The 8,027-nt window shown below is 42.5% G+C and overlaps 1 long non-coding RNA gene across 1 annotated transcript in view; it reads right to left on the bottom strand.

Moving 5' to 3' along the window:
• Positions 1–6,705, bottom strand: part of LOC135189352 (uncharacterized) — a 39,543-nt gene extending 32,838 nt beyond the window's left edge. The window contains exons 1-2 of the long non-coding RNA XR_010308047.1: positions 6,673–6,705; positions 4,638–4,896 (exon numbers count right to left, since the gene is read on the bottom strand). This is a non-coding gene — a long non-coding RNA (uncharacterized LOC135189352). The remainder of the gene's footprint in view (positions 1–4,637; positions 4,897–6,672) is intronic.
• Between the last annotated feature and the right edge of the window lie 1,322 nt (positions 6,706–8,027).

Consider the following 8,027-nt stretch of genomic DNA (forward strand, 5'->3'; position numbering starts at 1 on the left):
TCAGCATCCAATACCTTTTCTGGAGCTAACAAGACCAAAGCATAGCAAATACAACACCACTATTGACTACAAAGCTTAAAAAAAAACCAGAGAGCCTAATTTTTGACAAATAGGTTGACTGTTAGTTAGGGGTTTTGCATAACGTCCCTGAAGCTGTGCATATACTGTGATTAGTTTGAACACCTCAACTAAAGGCAGAATGTTGCACAACATCTCATTTTCAATACGCTTGTTACAGAACCTTTACTTGTCTGAATGAGCAACAGTGCTGGTTCAAAGTTATCTCTCTTATCCTCTCCAGGCACTAAGACCATAGCAACCTCCAGCAACACGAGGCTCACCATTGCCTAACAAAGCCCACTGAAGAGTGACCACAGTAGATTTTTCCCTCAATTCAAGCCCAATCGATTCATTGCCTCACTGAGAGCAAAAGTGATAAACTGAACATTCTCTTAACAAGAGTAGTTTCCAAACACCAGAAGCCCACACCACAGCTCTAGTCACTAGGCTGGAAGCCCAGTTAGGTCACAGCAATATTCATCCCATCCCTTTTCCCCCTCTTGCAGAAGACCCTCCCTGTAAAGTCTCTCTCATAACCCAAGTAAGATATTTCAAAACACTTTTGCTTTGCTGGAAGTTTTCTGATCAGCTTTGTTAATAAAATTGTCAGAGACGCCCAGTGTGGGGTTTTTTGTAGCTTCAAGCAAGCAGCTGGCATCAGCTGTGGCATGGCGGTCAGCACGAGGTCACCAGTGAATAAGGCCAAAATCTGAGGCACAGAATTCCCTTTCTTTCATTAACAGCACCTGCGATTGAAGCCTTGCCACTTGTTCAATAAGTCAGCAGCTGCTTTGGTTCAGCACTGCTCAGCTCTGCCTGGGTTCCACTTGCACCTAAGCAATCACATTGAGTACAGCCTCAGTCATATCTAAACTCAGGACAAGAGGGTATGAGGCTGAGGCAAAAAAAGCCTTCACATCCTAAGACCAAAGTACATAACATAACAGCCTGAAAGCACTGAACAAAGATACCGATTCCAGCCAGAAGTAGGAGGTCAAGCTCAACAGATAGCCACTGGGCTATTTAGAAAGAATGAGAAGGCAGGAGGTGGGAGATCTTGATGACTGTTATTTATCAGAGACACCTTTGAGGCATCATTAGCTGTTGGTTGTTCGGAGTGGTTGATGTCAACAGAACTCCTTACCTGGAAAACATCTTTGCCAGACCTCTCCTGGGCAGCAAAGGCATTAGCATGCCATTGCAGTCCAGCTAACCACAGATGGGAAAAACCATCAGAGATCAAAGCACTAATGAAGCTCAAGCCCTGATTCTGAAGAGGTTCAGTGAAACAAGTCTCTGATCTAACCTCGTCTAGGATTTTAGGTTATTTTGACTAATTTCTAGCTGACACTTTTGGGACAACCCCAGGCTAAATTACTGTGAAGGGAGACAGATGGAGGGAAGAACAATAGAAGTAGGCAGCCCTACTCTTTCTAGCACTCCTGACATCAATAAGTCTTGTCCACCAGAAGGGCATCATGAAGGAAAGCAGGCTCACAGAAATATTCCTCTGCATTCACACAATGATTTTCTGAGATGGGAGGGAGGAGGGAGCTGCCTTTATTTTAGTACTGTCAACTGTTAGTACAGAGAGTCTCTTTCTGGTGCGTTATGTTCTCGTGAGCTGGCAGACCTGTTGGGAATATAATGAGGTCTGTGCATGCACCTCCTGGTGTGATGTTTAAAAACTCCATTTCTAACAACTTATTCCTCAGATGCTCTCCTGATTTTCTTGAGGCGTAAGGACCAGTTGACTATGCAAATGAAAGAAGAGAATGTAGGAAATGAGTTAGACACAAAGGGAGTTGCTGGCAAATGCCATTGCTTCCTCGGGGCATAATGGTAAGAGACAGCTGCTACTGCCAGCCCAGAAGCGGTAGCTGAGGGGGTTAGCACAGCTCTGCTGAAAATCTTTAGTCTGATGAATAACTAGGCAGAAGCCGCCTGTGTTTGTGAGGCAGGACCCCCAAACCAAACTCTCCTATTCTTGCTCTGCAGGTCCCCTTTACCACCCGCTGTAAGCACACGCAGGGGTGATAAGGCGGGATTTGTGTAGCAGTTTGCCAGTGTATTGTCTGAAAGTTCTTTGTAAGAGGAGGGCCAAGGCAGCAAATCGACTGCGGGGACTCGAAAAGGATTGTCCTTTGCAACTTGTAAAGGTGCCACTGTAAGAACACGGCGATCCGTTTTGCAGCGAGATGCTAATGTTCTGGATCAAATCTTTTGACATATGAGCTACCTCCGTGACCGTGGAATAAATCATTCTGCAAATATTTAATCGCTGTACATGATACTCTAGTTTTATTTTTAATTTTCATTATGGAGTGATTCCCTCAAGTAATTATCACAGCAGTTGTAACTCTGATACATGTATTTTGTCTTTCTGCCCAATAAATGGTACCAGAGTACTGTAACTGATGTGCATACATAAATATTTTAGGACTTTGTGCTTCTTAAATTGTTTGGCAATACTTATGGTAGCCAGTAAATACTGATACTTCTCTTTTGCCTCCAAAAGAATCTGTCACTTGGAGAACTGGCACGATGCTTGGAGTACCACTTTACAGAAAAAAAATAACACAAATGTTTATTGGTAGTATTAAAAGGAAATGCTTGGTGTTTTTCAGCTCTGAGCAGAATAGCTGTCTAGAGTGCCACATGTTATGAGCACCACACAAAGAGAGAATAAAAATGCTTCCACAGGGAGCACCCTCGTTACAAACAAGGGAGAAACCAAATCTCTCCACGTTAAATGATTTCCAAGCCTGTGTTATTAAGAAAAAATAAATTAAAAGAGGACACTTCCAAACTTTTCACAGCCCCTAAAGACAATAAGTGGTAAGCAAAAAGCACAGGGTCCTTCTGCTGTTCCCTCAGCACTGCCCAGGAGCTATTGTAAATCTCAGCTGAGGTTACACATGCTTACCAACAGAAGGCTAGGTCCCCATAACCTTGTTCATACCAGCAACCCCCTTTAGACACGTTGAATTTTTTCAGGTATCAATGAGGGCAACCATGACAATTTTGCATTAAACTCAAAGTTCAACATACTCCACACTTCCATCCAGCAACAAAAAGAATCATCATGCCCTTGCAGCACTCCCATTTTTTTCTCCTCAAAGCAATTCACAGTTGTGAGTTGGCACCATTACTGCTGCTATATGCATGAGAAAAGACAAGATGAAACGGTTGCCCAAAAAAAGTCACGAAGCGAGCAGAAGCCTGGTGACCTACGTCCTGAACTGAGCTGAACCCAGATTCCTTCAACCAGACTCCAGACATATGACTGAGGTACCTTGGCTTAATGGCTGCCATGCATCAGCTGAGCCCCAGTGAAAAGAGTTTAAATTAGCCTGTGCTACCCTACATTTGCAACAGCTCAGCTGCTACACAGGAACTCATTAAGCTATGGTAACTTGCTCAAGTGTCTGAGACCTCAATCCAATGCTTTACCCAGTGGCCCACATAACTGCCCAAATCATGCCTTCTGCCTCCATGCCAATAAATATCCTGAGCCCATCTTTCACAAAGTAAGGATGTGCCCAGGAAAATAAGCTCAGTCCAATTTTCCAGTGAGATGCTTCAGAAGATTTGTTCAGATGAGGAAAGATCCCTCAAGGATGCTTTTATTTCTTCTCTCCCTGACCTAGATGTGGACAGAGATCTCTGCAATTCAAACAAACTCCATGGATGGCACTAGAATTACTTCCTGTTTTTATCTTCTCTTTCTTATGTTTCCTACTCCAGCACACCAAGCATTACACTATTCATTAATCTTAACTGTTGCAATTTCTTCTCCTCATGATCTCCTTAACACCTACTTCTCCACAACACTTCAATCAACTGCTGCTTCCTTGAAAAAAAAAAATGTAAAAGATCCTCCACATAACCTTATTTTCACTGAAACTGTACTGACTCCTCCTTCATTTAAAAATCCAGTTCCAAACTGTCTCTATCCTTCTCTCTTCCTCTCTAAACCATCTGTTCATCTATTGTCTACCAGATATATAGTGCAGGAAACTTCAGTTCAGCTGGTGCTGTGTGAAAAGCACATCCTGATCCTTGAGCCATATCCCACTTTTTGGAAAAGGGGCTTTTACTTATTCTTGCTTCCCTCCTTAATCTCTCTTTTGGAGTATTATAAATGTATCATTTAACTCCAGTAAGCATTCTAAAATTCAGATCACATTAAATTGTTATGCAAAATTAAATTATTTTTTATTGTTTCACATGGATTTCCTCTTATTTTGCAACCTGTAATATCTACCAAGAGAAATATCTGCAAAGATAATTAAGTTACATTAAATGCAGAGCAAAAGTGAATATCCTTATATTGCTGACCCAGTGTACCTCTCCTTCTCCAGTTTTCTAAGTCACTAGTTTAAACCTTGAGGTAAGTGTTATCTCACTATTATGTCTACAGGTAAACAAAAATGGTTTGAGCCAAGAAATTTTGGGCATCTATAAATCTGCTGTAATAAGATTTGCAATTTGGCATGAAAAAGCAAGTCAGTTTACAGAACCACCAGGACATATGTTGGAGGCAGTAAATGAAGGGAGAGCAGTTACAAACTCACCAAAGCAGCTCAACACAAAGCAGGCTGGTCTCCTCCCATCTGACCGTGACGCTATCTTCCCAACTTCAGCTTCATGCTGTAGCACACAAGTGTTGATTATCTGTGAGCTTTACTCCTGAATATACTGCAACGCTTTCCCGAGGCTTGCAGCTCCTGAGCTCAAGAGCAGCCAAGGTCAGACTTAGCTTCAGGAGTACCTCCCAGTGCTGGTAGCTGGGCTGTGCTATCACAATGTCGGCTAAAAAATGCCACTTCCTGGCTGAGAGAAGAAATGGGAAGATTGCTTTAGTTGTTTTCACCTGGCTGAGTTGAGGTCTTGCTGCTTGTTAAGCCCAGACCCACCAGCTGTGACCTCAAAGAAGCTCATTACCATTACCAACCTTCACTTGTTCTCTCAGCTCTCTGAGGAGATGTTTGTTATTATTTCTATATGAGGTGATGTCACAGATTTAAGGATCAGTCTGCCTGTTAGGGCACTGTGCAATCTCTCCTCCACTCTACAGGAGAGCCAGGGGGCAGGTGTCAACAGCCTCAAACTGGGCAGCAGTGGTCAGGGAAGAGCTGGCCTCAGGCTTGCTTGATATAGACTCCAAACGGCCTTCCCTGGTGGCAATTTGTTCACATCATTGGCAGGTTTTAAAGCTGTGTATTCACAGCAAAACCTCTGGGGAAAGACCATGAAAATTTTGCTCTTTGGCAGCTCCATGAGAGACTCCACACTTTAGCTCAATCAGTAGCTACTAGAGCCGTGGAGGAAATGAGATGCGAATCCCTTTCAGCAAGGGGGGAAAGGGTATCTGTCCCCAAGTGCTTATGTCTAGTTTCCCTGCCAGGAGCAGAAATGCAAACAAATGAAAGTGGACATGTTTTATAATCAATATTTTTTTGTTAAAAGTGACCATTAGGGCAAGTTCCCCAAAATGGAGGAGCATAGAAAAACTCAGCACTCTACAAAAACTGCTGAAGACAAACCCAAATGCATCCACTTGCATTTTTCCAGAGCTGGGAAGAAAGTAACTAGTTCATAAATTCCATCAGGAGCTTGGGGATTTTTGATGGAATGAGTTTTACAGTTTCAGAGGAGACTGCTTTGCTAATAATTATGTAACAGTAATTAAATCTGAAAAAGGCTGCACTCTAACTATGTTGATTTATTGCAGCTCCAACAAAGTACTCCTAGAGTGTGCTTTGGAGCGTGCACCTCCTCCCTCCAGTTTTCTTTAAATTCTCACAGAGCACTGGGTCACAGATGGTCTGAGATGCGATATTTTCCCTATTAAATTCCTAATAATCTTTTTCCGAGGCTGAGTCATGGAAGCCTGGGGATTTCTCATTTTAATTAGAAGGTTTAAGGAGCTAACTCTGTTTGAAATTTCCTCCTAGGAGATATGGGTGCAGGTGATCCCATTCAGAAGAATGACACAATATCAAGGCCAACATCTCATTTCCATATTAGATTACAGCTAGCTTGGCATGACTCCTGATCTGGATGCTGGTGATGCGCCGCCTGAGCAGGAGGCACGAACTTTTACCATTTGAAAACAGGATTATTCCAGGATTATGTCTGAGGAGATTTTAGGCTCTAGCTGGATGTTTCCTACCCTACCACAACGCTCCATCACCCTGTGTAGAAACCATTCAGAAATGTGAATTATTTATTAGCTTGATTGAAGCAATAAGTCTATATCAGTTGGGAAACAGTGGTGTTAAGGATGCTCATACAAAGAGATTTACCATATTGTCCAAAGGGCTCATCCTCACAGTATTTAAGATATTAGTGTTTCAGATGGATTTTGTCTGCAAATGTTATAAGCTACATAAACAGAGCATTCACACAGCAACGTACTTTATGTACAGCTTCAGCATTTGCAGTACACGAAGAGCAATGTCCCACCCCTGCCATCCAAAGGAGTTTATTCTTAGGTGCTCGTAGCTGAGTTTGATCATTTGTAAGAATGCCTGTTGTTTAAGAGTTAGTCTGGTGTACTATTCACATGTCCCTTGATAGTCTATTGTGAAAAAAAAAACCACAAACCTGCTTCTTAGAAGACAGCTGTTGAAGTTTCGTCAGCCTACACTGTGCAGCCAATTCCTCTGCTTTAGGAAAATAATGAGCATCTCTTATTCTTCCAGCGTGGCATGCAGTTGTCAAGAAGTCAGGTGAGACATTATTTGCCTTTTATGACACCAGGTAGCTTCTCAGTTTCTGAAAGACAGAAGTGACTGTATTTGGGGGGGGGAGGGGGGGAGTAAACAAACTTCACCCACTCTAAGCTCCACCACTTAAACATGCTAAAAATAAGATTTTATTGGAAGCAGTGCTGCAGCATATAGACTTGGCTGTGAATAGAAGAAATAACCTTTCCCACACTAAATCCTGCCAGTAGTCCCATCTCCACAAATGGGTTTTGGTGAGCCTGAAGTTTTAACTTTGTAATGCATTTTAAAAAGGCTCTGCATGTAATGGTTCATAAGCTCAAGTTGGCATAAATTGTTGAAAAGTTTTAACTTCCATGCATTCTATATACTCTGTTTATGGAATTTTCATACCCTCTGTAGCTGAAATGCTGCCAAAAAAAAGGGATTTAATTTAATGGTAGACATTACTCTATTGGATCACAAGGATAAATACCTAAAGAATAGTACTTTTACCTCTTTTCCAAAGGCAAAATCCATCCATATCAGAGCCTGGAAATGGCCTACAAAAAGGCTTACTCCTGGGAAAGTGCTACACTGCTTGAGGGAGAGGAAGATGATGTATTGGTAACAGAAGCACAGAATAGCCCAGGTGACAAGGGACCTCTAAAGATCATCTAGATCATCTGGCCCAACCTTTCATAGGAAGTGGAGCCTAGATTTAGTTGAAAAAAAAATTAGTTAAGAACTGGCATATAGCAAGAACACGAGAAGGACATTGAACTGTTGGAATGAGTCCAGATGAGGGCCACAGTGATACTCAGAGGCCTGGAGCATCTCTCTTATAAGGACAGGCCACAAGAGTTGGGGCTGTTTGGCCTGAGAAGGCTTCAATGAGACCTTGTAGTAGCCTTCCAGTATCTGAAGGGAGTCTACAGGAAGGCTGGGGAGACACTATTTACAAGGTCCTGTAATGATAGGACAAGGAGTAGTGGGTTTCAACTGGAAGAGGGGAGACTTAAACTGGATGTTAGGAAGAAGTTCTTTACAGTGACGATGATGAGACACTGGTTGCCCAGGGAAGTTGTGGATGCTCGTTCTCTGCAGGTGCTCAAGATGAGGTTGGATGAGGCCTTGAGCAACCTGTACTAGTGGGAGGTGTCCCTGTCTACATCAGAGTTGGAACTAGATGATCTTCGAGGTGACCTCCAAACTAAACCATTCTATGATAAGAAAAAGAATTTGACTCGGCCC

The sequence above is a fragment of the Pogoniulus pusillus genome, chromosome 32 (assembly GCF_015220805.1).
Source record: "Pogoniulus pusillus isolate bPogPus1 chromosome 32, bPogPus1.pri, whole genome shotgun sequence".
Lineage (NCBI taxonomy): Eukaryota > Metazoa > Chordata > Aves > Piciformes > Lybiidae > Pogoniulus > Pogoniulus pusillus.